General features: G+C 34.5%; 1 protein-coding gene across 1 annotated transcript in view; it reads right to left on the bottom strand.

The window, feature by feature from the left end:
* The window catches only part of ATF6 (activating transcription factor 6), a 192,561-nt gene that overhangs the window by 51,709 nt on the left and 128,356 nt on the right, over positions 1–12,496 (bottom strand). The window lies entirely within an intron of this gene.

Genomic DNA, 12,496 nt, shown 5'->3' with positions numbered 1-12,496 from the left:
ATGCTGCCACTAAATACCTGTATAATCTGGACAAGACTACATATCCTTTCTGTGTTTCCATTTTCAGTCCTGTAAAATCATGGGGACTAGACCAGAAAATGTCACAAGATACTGAAAGTATCTATCTACTAAACAGTCATTTTCAAACTTTTTTCAAAAGAAGAGAAACTTTTTTTCCCATCAAAATTCTTATCCCAAGAATTTTCTACATGTAGAATAAAGAAACTGTTAATATGTAGAAGAAAGATTTTGACTGAAGCAGGGCCAAGGCCTAGAGCCTTACCTGCTTAGCCTCCTCTTCTCCCTTTGAAGTGACCACAGCATTAGACATTTATTTGCAAGTGACAGGTGTATAGTAAAGCGGATGTACAGTTTTTGCTCTAAAAAAGCATACAGTTTGGTAGAAGAGTTAAAAAAATTATAAATATAGGCCTACCACAACTGTATAGTCAGTCCTAAATTTTACAGGGCATCTGAAGTTTCTAATTTCCAGCACACAAGCACTGAAAGCAAGACTGAGCCAAGAGTCTGGCTTCAGAAAAGGCAGAATGTAAGTGTTCTGAAAAATGTATGTACATCTGTAGGCATTCTAAGCCTGATTATAAATGACTTATAACTTTGATATTAACTACTGTTTTCAATAACTCCTTTTCTTTCTAGCAAAAACATAAGCACTGTCAGAGAAAAAAGAAAAAAATGTATATTAGCATTTCCATTTAAGGGAGCATGGTTAAACTGGAGATAAATCAAAACCTAAGTTAGACCCATTTTGCTTTCTTTTCTTGTTCCTATGTTCATTGTTTCACCATTCATCCAACAAATTTATTATATAAAATAACTCATCAAAAAGTAGGATCTGATACAGCTGAGAGCAATAAAAATTCAACACAACTTCAAAGTTCAAAGTTGATATGAAGTGCAATTATCAGCGAAACTAGGAAAAAAATCTAAAAAGTGAAAAACAAATGGAAATTGATATACATGAACAGAATTGCGTAGAAAACATTTCCAGTAACTGCTTCTATTTTGTGTAATTCAAGGCAACATTTCCATGAGAACATGTTTTTAAAAATCGGGGAGGGGAGGGAAGATGAGTAAAGTTCTGTTAGAATTCCAGCACTGCAGCAAGGGAATTTTTTGTTTTGTTTTTTTTAAGTGCATTGTTAGACACAAAGATCACACATTTCTGAGAAAGATAACATTATAACCAAGGAAAAACAGAATTTGCTGATCTTCAAGCCATGAAAGTTATACATAGCTTAATTCCTATCATTAAAATACTGCTTCAGGGTCTCTAAATTGAATGTGAAAACAAACCAAAAAACTTGCAAGCCCCAAATTAAGGGTATTGTAAAAATAAACACACTTAGATTCCACTGGTCATGGGTTAAGGTTAGGCTCAGACTTAATTCTGAGTTTCCTGCTAAGATACAAATGCCATACTAATTGTTGTTTTTAAACACGATTTTCTGAACACAATGTCTCCTACTTTCTCTTTTTAAATTTCTAACAAAGTAGTTACTTTTAGTAGTAACTAGTAACTAAACTAGTTACTTTTGCAGCAGAAAGCTAAAAACTACATTATGATTTATGAAAAAAGAAGAATCACATCTTGTATGCATACAAATTATTACAGTTAACCTGCCTTGTCTCTAATTATTAAAGGTTTGCAAACTGGGGGAACAGTTTAAAGTACTTGTTTACCAAGAGGCCCAAAAATCAGACTGTAGGGAATCAAAGCTGGTATACTACCAACTCTAACAGTACTTATCTTATAATAAAAATAAGTGTATATATATTTAATATACCATATGTATTTTATCTATCTACCTAGCTTATCTATATATCTGGGAGTGTAGTTACTTCATTGAACATTTACCTTCACTTCCTCAATACTTCCTCAAAATAAATGCTTCTTGAACCTCACAACAATGAATCTCGAATCATTTTTTCTGTGTTCATCTTACTCTTTTTTAGATCATTAATCCTGTGAGTCACGTTTTCAGAAACAAAGGAGCTGTAATCACTCAACAAATATTTACTGGTTTCTTACTGTTCATTTAAAAAACATTTACTGAGCACAGTGCCCTGTCATGTAGTCAGCACCGTGCTACAGACGATATTTTCTTTTAAAGAATATAAATCCAAGTTTTTATTTTGTTAGGGAAACTAACTTGTGGTAGAAACAGCCATTTTTTTTTTTTTTACCCAATATATGCTCTCCTTCTTCTATAATATTAAAATAGCAACAGGACTTGTGATAATCGGTGGGGCACAAGGCCACCCAGAATAAAGACTGTATTTCTTTCCTAGCTTCCTTTGCGACCAAGTAAGGCTACACAGTCTGGTCAACAGATTGTAAGGAGAAATGGCAACTTCTTCAAGATGGCGATGGTGGAAGGCTTCCCTCCTTCCCTTTTCTCCTTCTTGCTAGCTAGAAGGCAGACATGACCGCTAGAGCTGGAGTAGCCATCTTTTGGACCATGAGAGGGAAGCTGCAAGGTGAGGATTATGGAGCAAGAAGACAGAAGGAGACAGGGATCCTGATGATTAAGGAGCTACCATAAGATCTCTGAAACTTACACATGAAAGAGGAATAAACTTCTAATTTATCTAAGTCACTATATTTTGGATTTTCTGTCACTTAAAGCCTAACCCTAAACCAAATTACTAGTTAAATTATAAATTTGTGAAACAGTTTTAAAGGTATTTGGTCAAGAGGAATTCCATAATGGTTAATCAAGGACAGCATCGTTGTTTTTTAACAGCATAGAAAAATCATATTTATAATTTAGTCTTCTTGATATCGCACCTCCTCTTACTTAAATACTATTAAGGAACTAGTGAAGGAAATTCAATCCTGGAGGTACAATTTGATGAATTCGTACTTCTTTCCCTACAATTAAATCGTTTAAAAATAACCCAACTGCAAGAAAAATGAAACTACTTAAAAATAAAAAGGATAGTAGAAAAAGAATGTTACCATAGAGAGAAATATACTTTGGCACTGTCATTCAAAACTGTCACTAATTTTAAGACATCTTCAAATGGACTCCTGAAATGTCTTTATCAGGCTTTCTGTAGAGCTTAGATACCATAGGATTTTCTCTGGAATGAACTCATGTGGACAAATATTATAATCAATGTGTTGTTACTCTTATTCCCAGAAGAAGTTAGAGAAACATGGGGGTGGGGAGTGGGGAAAAACACCAAAACGTTTCACTGTGAAAATAAAACATCCGTTTTCTAATGTTATGCAATGTTGTACACAAGAAAATGCGCTACTTTCACACCGTTCTCCCAACTCCCTCTTCCAAGCACTTTGACAGAAACCAACAAAATATTAGTGCATAACACAGCATTCAAAGTTATGTTTCTTCTCTTTTTAAGAAAACAAAGGCATTGGAGACTAGCTTATCAAAAGAAAAGGCCCATATTTTGCTCAGCTGAAGTTTATGATGGTAACTCACAATAAAATTCAGGCCCTACTGAGAGTTATCAAATGTTTACATATCCATGTAGAGTAGAAACTGATTAAATGACCCTTCCCATTTCCCCTGTAAAACTCACTGACTGGTGCCTATAGCACAGGGAACATTCACGACTAGTTGAGCTGTGTCTTTTTTCAAGACTAATCACTAATTGTATTAGTTAGTATTATTGTGTAATTTAATAAAATATTACATAAACTAATAGTGTGAAAAGAGAGCAAAAAGATAAAAATAAGTTCTAAATGTTCTCTTGCAAAACAACCATAAAAATCTTAATAGTCTGCCCTCAGATTGCTTAACAAGTACCTCTAAGTTCTTCCAATTTAAAGTAACTGTAACCAATACTGGAAATTATGGTTGCCGAATTGTGAGTGTGGTTAATGCAATAAAGGCAACATGGAACTCTGAAGAGTGGATTTGGACTCAAAGAAAGACATTGGCTCTACACACAAAACTAGCCAATGAGTGCACATTAACATCATCAAATAAAATAAAGATATGTATCTTTTTAAAAAATAATTTTAACCAGTATTGTTTATTAACAGACCATCTACTAGTCCCTATTATACTAGATAAGATGGCTTCTACTGTATTAGAAAACTCTGGCTCAAGGTTGGAGCCCTTTATCTTTAATAGAAAGGAATGTATTTCTATCATAATTTCCCCTACAATGAAGGAAACTCAGGCTGCAATAGGCTGCAAGCAGCTTTCACACAATCAACACAGACCTCTATTAGGCAAAAAGTTTTGCAGAGCAGACCAACAGTAACAACGGCCTCTTAACATTTTATATTTGGCCCATATCCACTGGATGCCAGAGAGGGGTTGGTTTTCCAAATAGAAAACTGATAAAAACAGATCAAAAATAAAAATAGCACCTAGCCTTATTTCACAAATAGCTTTGTATTAAATTTTCTCTAACCTACGTCCCTGTCCCTGTCCTAGAGAGCTTTTGTTTTCTTCTATCACTCTACTTTACATCTCTCAAGCTGTCAAAGAAGTTGAAGAGCATGTTAACCCTCAAAAATCAGAGCCAACGCATCAGCTAGAAGTAGGCCTTCCAGACTTATCTCTCTAAATTTACATTTGGCACCAGTGTTTGTTGTTTTCTGGTAGTTATAGTAATTGCTGATCAAAAATCAAATGTGTTCATTCATTAAAGCAATGGCAATTAGAAAATTTGAAATCTTGAAAATACACAGACACACGTCGTGACATATCCTGAAAATAAAAATCGCAAAAAGAAAACAAAATTAGGGGTGGTAAAATTAAGTAGAATGTATTCTAATCATTTAAAGTCTATTAAAATGTCCATGATACAGGGCTTCTCAGCACAGTAAAAACACAAGCAAAGTATATTACTCACCCCAAAACTAGAAATAGTTAATATAAATAGCGAATATGAATGCAGTATTTGTGCCACTAATGTACGCAATGAAACTACAGACCAATAGAAGGAAATGTAAAGCTTGCATCTGCACCATTAGTATGCATGTCAGTCAGAAGAATAAATCAAAACTATTAGTGTACAACAGATGGCCCAAAAATGAGCCAAGGTTTACTCTTTGACAAGAGGAAACTTTTGACACTTAATACAAATCTGATAATGCTGGCAAGGTCATGAGAGAAAAAATGAGCTTGAAATCCTAGTAAGTACAAATTCAGATTTTGATTTAAGATATGCTTTTCATGTCCAAGTCTATAGGATGCCCCCCAAAACTGCCTAACTAACACTGCCTCCCCTTTTATTCACACCAAAAAGTATTAGGCTGTACCACAAAAAACATGTCATTTTTGTGAGTCCAATATCAGTAATTTCATAAGGTTCAATCTAGGAGTTATATACGCTTCTCTTTTTAAAAACCAGAATTAATTTTGAGTTTCTTGGTCAAAATGGTTTCTTGTAAATACTTTCCTAAGGATAAGATAGTAGCATCCAAAATCATTCCTCTCTTTTGGTGAGAGTTTCAGGAAAAATGTTTCTAAACCAGGTCAGTATTGATTTCCCTAGGGAAAGCTCTTAGACAAAATGTTGGTTACAGGCTTTGGACAGGTATAGGAGCAGGAAATCTTTGACCATGTGCTTCATATTACTTCATTCAAAGTTCAAAACTTTGTTAGCTATAATAGAGAGTCTTTTCAAAAACTGGTAAGTATATGATTTACTAAAGTAAGTTAGGGCCCCTGAAACTTGTTAGCAATTGTAATTTGTTGAGTGCCAGCAGAGCAGCAATCCAAAAAAAAGTCTTCTTAAGGAAAAAGATCAAACACTAAACTCATAAAGAGTTTAACCATTTGGGAATTTGTCATATATAATGTTTACAAGATGCTTCATTTTAGAAAATTCCCTTTACTCAAGACTACCGTAGGTAGGAAGTGAATTTCCTGGATTATATTGCGTCCTACAGGTGTGCTACCAAAGCAAACCACAGGGGGGCAGGGAGGAGGGTCTATGGCTACAGCAAATTGAGTCAAGTTTCCTGAGAAAAGTTATTTGGAAATACTTCAAGGAAAAAGTTAAACATAGATACCTAAGAGAATCGTTTTACTTTTTGTTGGAAAAAAAGAGGGGAAATGTTGGGTTGAGACAAAAAATAATTTTGTACGTTCCGGGAAGAATCTCAAAGTAGATAGTTCTGTATCTTGTGTAGATAGCCCAGCAGCGTAGGAAGGGAACACAGGGAGATAAACTAGCCAACTCTTTCACATCAATTATTCTACAACTTTCTGGAAAGACAGAAAAAAAGGGGTTCCATGTAATTTATATTTCTAAAATTATCTCTGCTTGCATGAGCCTCAGTGTCTAGCTATTCCTCCAGCCTTCACTCCAGATCTTAATCCTTTTCAAAGCAATTTTGATCTTGGCTTCACATAAAGAAATAGGGAGGACTATAAAATGCCCCTAAAGCACATTTTAGGAAAGACTAGTCTTGACAAGGCAAACTACAAAGTGAAATAAAAAAATTTTAACCATAATATGCTTTATGTTCTTGAGTGAACAAATTTTCTCTCAGGATACTGGGTTAACAAAATAGCCAAACTCAACACTTGCTCGCCTTGGAAGCTGAGCTTTATTGCCAGTTGCAATCCTAGTTAAAGATGGAGGTATGATACTATATAGGGCTGTTCCACAATCCAGAAGAGTTCACTTTTCATATCACATACGGTGTACTTTCTAAAGTCTAGCAGTTTTCTTTCATCATAAATAGAACAGTAAGTTCTCAGTTTCCATTCCGGTTGCTTTTTGTTTGTTTTTTGAGACAGTCTCACTCTGTCACTCAGGCTGCAGTGCAGTGGCACAATCTCGGTTCACTGCAACCTCTGCCTCCTGGGTTCAAGTGATTCTCCTTCCTCAGCCTCCTGAGGAGCTGGGATTACAGGAACCCACCACCATGCCCAGCTAATTTTTGTATTTTTAGTAGAGACAGGGTTTCACCATGTTGGCCAGGCTAGTCTTGAACTCCTGACCTCAAGTGATCCACCTGCCTCAGCCTCCCAAAATGATGAGATTACAAGCATCAACCACCACGCCTGGCCTTCATTCAGTTTTAAAGTGCATTTTTAAAATATGATGCATTTGTAAAAAATGAAATTTTTAATTGTTTGGTTAAGTATTGTTCTAAAAAGGAGTTCATTTAAATTTCAGGTGGTAATGACTTAAAAGTCAAACTGGGGTATAAGAGTATATAATAGTATTAAGTTCTGTACTAACTGTGTATCTTTCAGAAAGCATTTAATCAAAGGAAGCTGGGATCAGAAGCAAATACAGTGCCAGTAGTAGGTCCTTCTAAAACAGAAGTTCCTAACAAAGGACACATATCAGAATCACCTGCAGGATTTTATTATATAACATATCAGAATCACCTGCAGGTTTTTATAATTTACCCACATTCCTCAACTCTTGAAAAACAATTTCTTAGCCGAAGCGGGTGGATCACGAGGTCAAGAAATCGAGACCATCCTGTCCAACATGGTGAAACCCCGTCTCTACTAAAAATACAAAAATTAGCCGGGCGTTTGGCACACACCTGTAGTCCCAGCTACTCAGGAGGCTGAGGCGGAAGAATCGCTTGAACCCGGGAGGCGTAGGTTGCAGTGAGCCGAGATTGCGCCACTGCACTCCAGCCTGGCGACAGAGCAAGACTCCCTCTCAAAAAAAAAGAAAAGAAAAGAAAAACAATTTCTTACATGATAAGTCTGAGGTGGGCCGGAATTTTTCACTTTTACCAAGTATCCATGGTGATTCTGACGCAGATAGTTCCAGGACTCACAAGCACTCTCAGAGTGGCACAGACAGAGATTAAGAGGAGGGACTCTGGAGCTAGACTGCCTGGGTTCGAATTCTGCTTCCACCACCTAATTTCTAGCTGTAGAATCTAGAGCAAGTTCCTTAATCTCTCTGTGTCCTTGTCTTCTCATTAGTAAAACAGGGATAACAATACCTATTGCACCAACTGTTTATAAAGATTAGACAAGTTAGTATTCCAACACTTACAAGTGTTTGATTGAAAAAAAAAAAAAAAAGGACCAAAAAGTTTGAGGAGAGCAAAGTCCTTAAGGAAATGCAACAGGTAAATGCAACGGATACAGGAAATTTAGATTTGTTGTCTAAGTTTATTTCTTCAACCACATAGTTGAGAGCCATTGTTCCACTACTGAGTAAAATAAAGGATGACATGCACTCATGACCAATCCAAACTCTTTCGCCTAGAAATGAAATCTCTTTATAATTCAGTCCCTACTGATTTGGTCTCTCTCCATCATGATCTCACTAGTGTTTATTCTTTTTATAAACACTAGCACTAACTGCCACAGATATTCTCTACCAATTCAACCAGGAAAAGAAGACACCCCTATATTTTATTTCCTTTAATATAAAAGATGACAGGGGAAAAATAATTGAAGCACAAGTATTCAAAGCCTCCACTCTATCCCTGTACCTTTTGTAAAGAGCTAGGTTTTTGTTTTTGTTTTTAAGTGCTGATTAATTGTGTGTGTGCTAGGGGCAAAGAAGTGGTGGAGAGCAGAGTTGGAAGAAAGTAAATTGGTTTAAACTTTAAAAGGTATGAGTTACCAGCAGAAAAAAAAAAAAAAGGTCTGGAAGTTGGATGAAAAGAGATGGATAAAGAGGGGCAGCCTCAGCTGTGACCTTTGTATAGGCATACACCTTTACCTGCCCCCACTTCAGATCTTCATTCGAATGTCAGCTTCTCAGTGAGGTCTTTCCTGGCCACCTTAGTTAAACTGTACACACACATCCCCACCAAACACACTCACCTCCTTTCCTTTCTCTGCTTTACTTTTCTCTCTAACCCCTAATATATCTCTTCACCCTTTACAAATGAGCTCCATAACAGCAGACATTTCATCTGTTTTATCCATTGCTGAATCCCCAGAATCTACTACAACCTTTCATATAGTAGGTATCCACAAATAATTTATAATGTAAATTAGCTATAGGAGGACTATTACAATAGCTTTTTGACTAGTTTTTTTCCCTAAGGAGGCAAGGACCCTTTCAGGTCAAACTATTTTCACAATAATACTAAGGTCAAGTTATTTTCAAGTTAGTACTAGGACATTATTTGCCTTTTTGCACTCAGTTGAAATTTACTCTGTTGGTGAAAAAGTAAGGCAAAACTGCTAGGCCTTAGCATAGATCTATGTAGTGGCACCAAACTGGACTAGTAGTCACTGTATTTTTCACTGCCACATACAGAAATGAATCAACCAACAAACAAATAAATGAATAAAATATTTTAAAGCCAATTGCAATTTAGAATATCCTTGTTGAAGCAGTAAAAATTATTAACATTCTCTGTGATGAAATGGCAAGGACACAGAAAACTGTTCTGCTGCCTACTGAAATAATGGCTATCTCAAGAAAAAGCACTTGGGTGAATGATTTGCAAGCTGAACAACCCACTTTTTTTCAATACCACTTTTACTTGAAATAATGTCAAATTATTGTTATTCAGGCATCGGTAACCCATCAAGCACTTTTTAAAAATGAGTTAAGCCTGATATTTCAAAGAAAAAACTTTACAGTATTTGCAAATGATAAAATTTGGGATTTCGAGTAAAAATCAGAATTTTGGAAACTATGTATCTACCACCGTGAGTATGATCTTTCTTGATGTGATTAGTGGTGATATTAATGAATGTGATTTTTTGACATTGTATAATGAAATAGGTTCATATTTGGAAGATCTGCCTAACTCTTAGTGAGCAAATATCTTCCAAATGAGCAGTGAATGATATTTCAAAATCATGCATGAGTACAAGGTTCCATTCAAACTGCAAGACAGATCAATGGATTTTTTAATGTTATAGAGGATAAAAGTGTCATTGATATGGCTTTAGATTCTATAGTGCAACTAATCTTTTAAGAAATTATCACTTGCTGAATTTTTATGTAGCATCAAAAGATAATAATTCACAAGTATTTGAAAAGGCTGTTAAAATACTCCTTCCTTTTACAACTACTTATCTGAATGAGGGTAGATTTTCTTCAAATATGTCAACTAAAACAATATATTGCAACAGACTGAATACAGAAACATATATAAGAATCCCATTATCTTCCATTAAATCACATATTAAAAACCTGCAAAACTGTAAAACAATGCTACTCGTCTCACTAATTTTTGTTTTTCTGCTTTGGAGGATATAATTATTTTCCATTAAAAATGTTATTTAAAATTTTAATGGTTTATTATTTTCAAATAAAACATTAAATATTTAAACATTTCTTAATTTTAATTTCTACTAATGGCTAATAATATTGAGCTCATTTTTATGTGCTATTGGCCATTTGTATATCTTCCTTTGGGGCAATATCTACTCTAGGGTTAAAAAACTAACTGGTTGGGTACTATGATCATTACTGAATGATAGGAGCATTTTTACCCCAAATCTCAGCATCACACAATATGCCAAATGTAACAAACCTGCTGCACATGGACCCCTGAATCTAAAATAAAAGTTGAAATGATGAAAAAAGGACTAACCAGCTTTAAAAATTACTTCCCATAAATACATACAAATATTTCATATGTATGACAGACAGAAATACCTGTTTTATTACAGTAAGAACGATGTTTGTTACTTAATAGGACAAAAGAATGTGTAAGTGGGTAACATAGTGGTCTATCTACTATAACTGTGTATCAAACATAAAGATGTTACTAAGATTATACACAAAAAAATTCTCAAACATATATATATTCTCATATATATGTACTATCCTATATTTGAAAATACTTTTTAATCCAAGTTTTCATTTTTCAGTTTCACACAGCATTGCTTAATTTTCTTTCAAACGTAAAATTTTTAAATGCTTTTGTGTAACTGAAGATTAGTTTTGCACAAAACTCAAAGAATGAACATGTCTCAGCTAATGCATAAATGTATGTCACTATGCGTACATATGCAAAGCAAATAATTAGCACATTAAGGAGATACTTTTAATAAACTACTTTAATCAAGGTATTCTGACTTCATTTGTTGTCAATACTTTTAATCTTCTTTCTAAAAGTATAAGCAGAAATTATATTCATAAGTAACATTTTATTCTTCCTACCACACTGTTTGGTCTTTAGACTTCTAGTAATATAACATAATGATATGGCATTTAAATGCAAAAGATTATATTTGACTTACTGGCTTCTTATTGAAAATGTTAATCCCCGGCTCAACAGGCTCGTAAAAATGGCTTCCTAAGAGGTCTCTTTTCATGTCATCTGTTAATTATTTATAAGCAAAAGTTAAATACTATTCCTCATGTTGTCCATAAATTCTTTAAGTGAAATGACATAAAGGAAACCAGTTTTACCATAGCCTAATTGATATAAACAAGAGTTATGTTCCTACAGCATATTTCTGGCTACAAAAACATCACCAAACTTCTAAATAAAGACCCCAAGCACTTCTAATATTAAATATTGAAATAAATGTGAACTATACATGCATTTAATAAAGACTAATAAAAACAAGTAAGATAATTTATGTAATTTTTGGTGAATCAGTAAGTGATGCCAGTCATAGTGATGGTGGGCTAAGTAAATAAATGTTTGTGAAGCAAAGGTTATAAGGATGTGGGAGGAAACTGGAGAAAACCCATGCAGACACATGGGGAGCACATTAAAACTCCACAGAGACAGTGGCCCCAGCTGGGAACTCATTTTTTTCTCATCAATGTAATACTGAAATGAAACTAAACAAAATGACATTTTTTGAGGATCTTCTGTGATCTGAGAAGTTTCTTCTACTCTGGATGGGTGCCTAATAGAAGGATTGAAGTAAGTTGTGGAATATATAGGTCATAGGTTCAATAATTCCATGCTTATCCCACAACATAAAATGTAAAAAAAAAGAGCAGAGAAAAATTTCCACCAATATGCAAGACCCAGAGGAATAAGGCAGGGGAGTTTTGAGTTGACTACACTCACTCTAAATAAACTGTTTAAAATGTATGAAATAATTTTTACCTGGAATGTTTGTCTTTTATATTTACTACCAAATAAGACTTAATAAACTTAAGGGAAATTATTTTTAAGCATTTATCAAATGATCTAACTTTTACGTATTTAAGAAACTAACTTTTTAAGTACAGAAATCTGGAAGAGTAAATTAAACATTATGTTTGTGACCACAGAGAATTAGTTTTGAAAAGCGATTTTCAGGATTTTTCATTCTGATACACTAGATTTATTTCTCCCTAACCCTTGGTTAGAAAAGTAATAGAGAATTACTGAAGCTGTTAATGGGGTGAGAAAGTTGATTTCAAATGGTCTTGTATAGTGTAAGGATTCAGTACAGATGTTTGGAATAACTTGCAGCTGTTGCAGGGTGAATAGGCTTAATGACATCACTGGGAATACTGAAGGAGAACTGCCTGGAGTACTTTAAAATATTTATATTATTGTGATATGAAAAAAAAATAGTTTAATTAGAAGCCAGAAAACAGTGTAGAAACTTTATTTGCCTTTAATTCTGAATCAGAT

Source organism: Aotus nancymaae, unplaced genomic scaffold (assembly GCF_030222135.1).
Source record: "Aotus nancymaae isolate 86718 unplaced genomic scaffold, 86718_ANA_hifiasm-v0.15.2.pri h1tg000108l, whole genome shotgun sequence".
Classification (NCBI taxonomy): Eukaryota; Metazoa; Chordata; class Mammalia; order Primates; family Aotidae; genus Aotus; species Aotus nancymaae.
The sequence above is the reverse complement of the archived record's forward strand: the minus strand, read 5'-3'. Positions and strand labels throughout refer to the sequence as shown.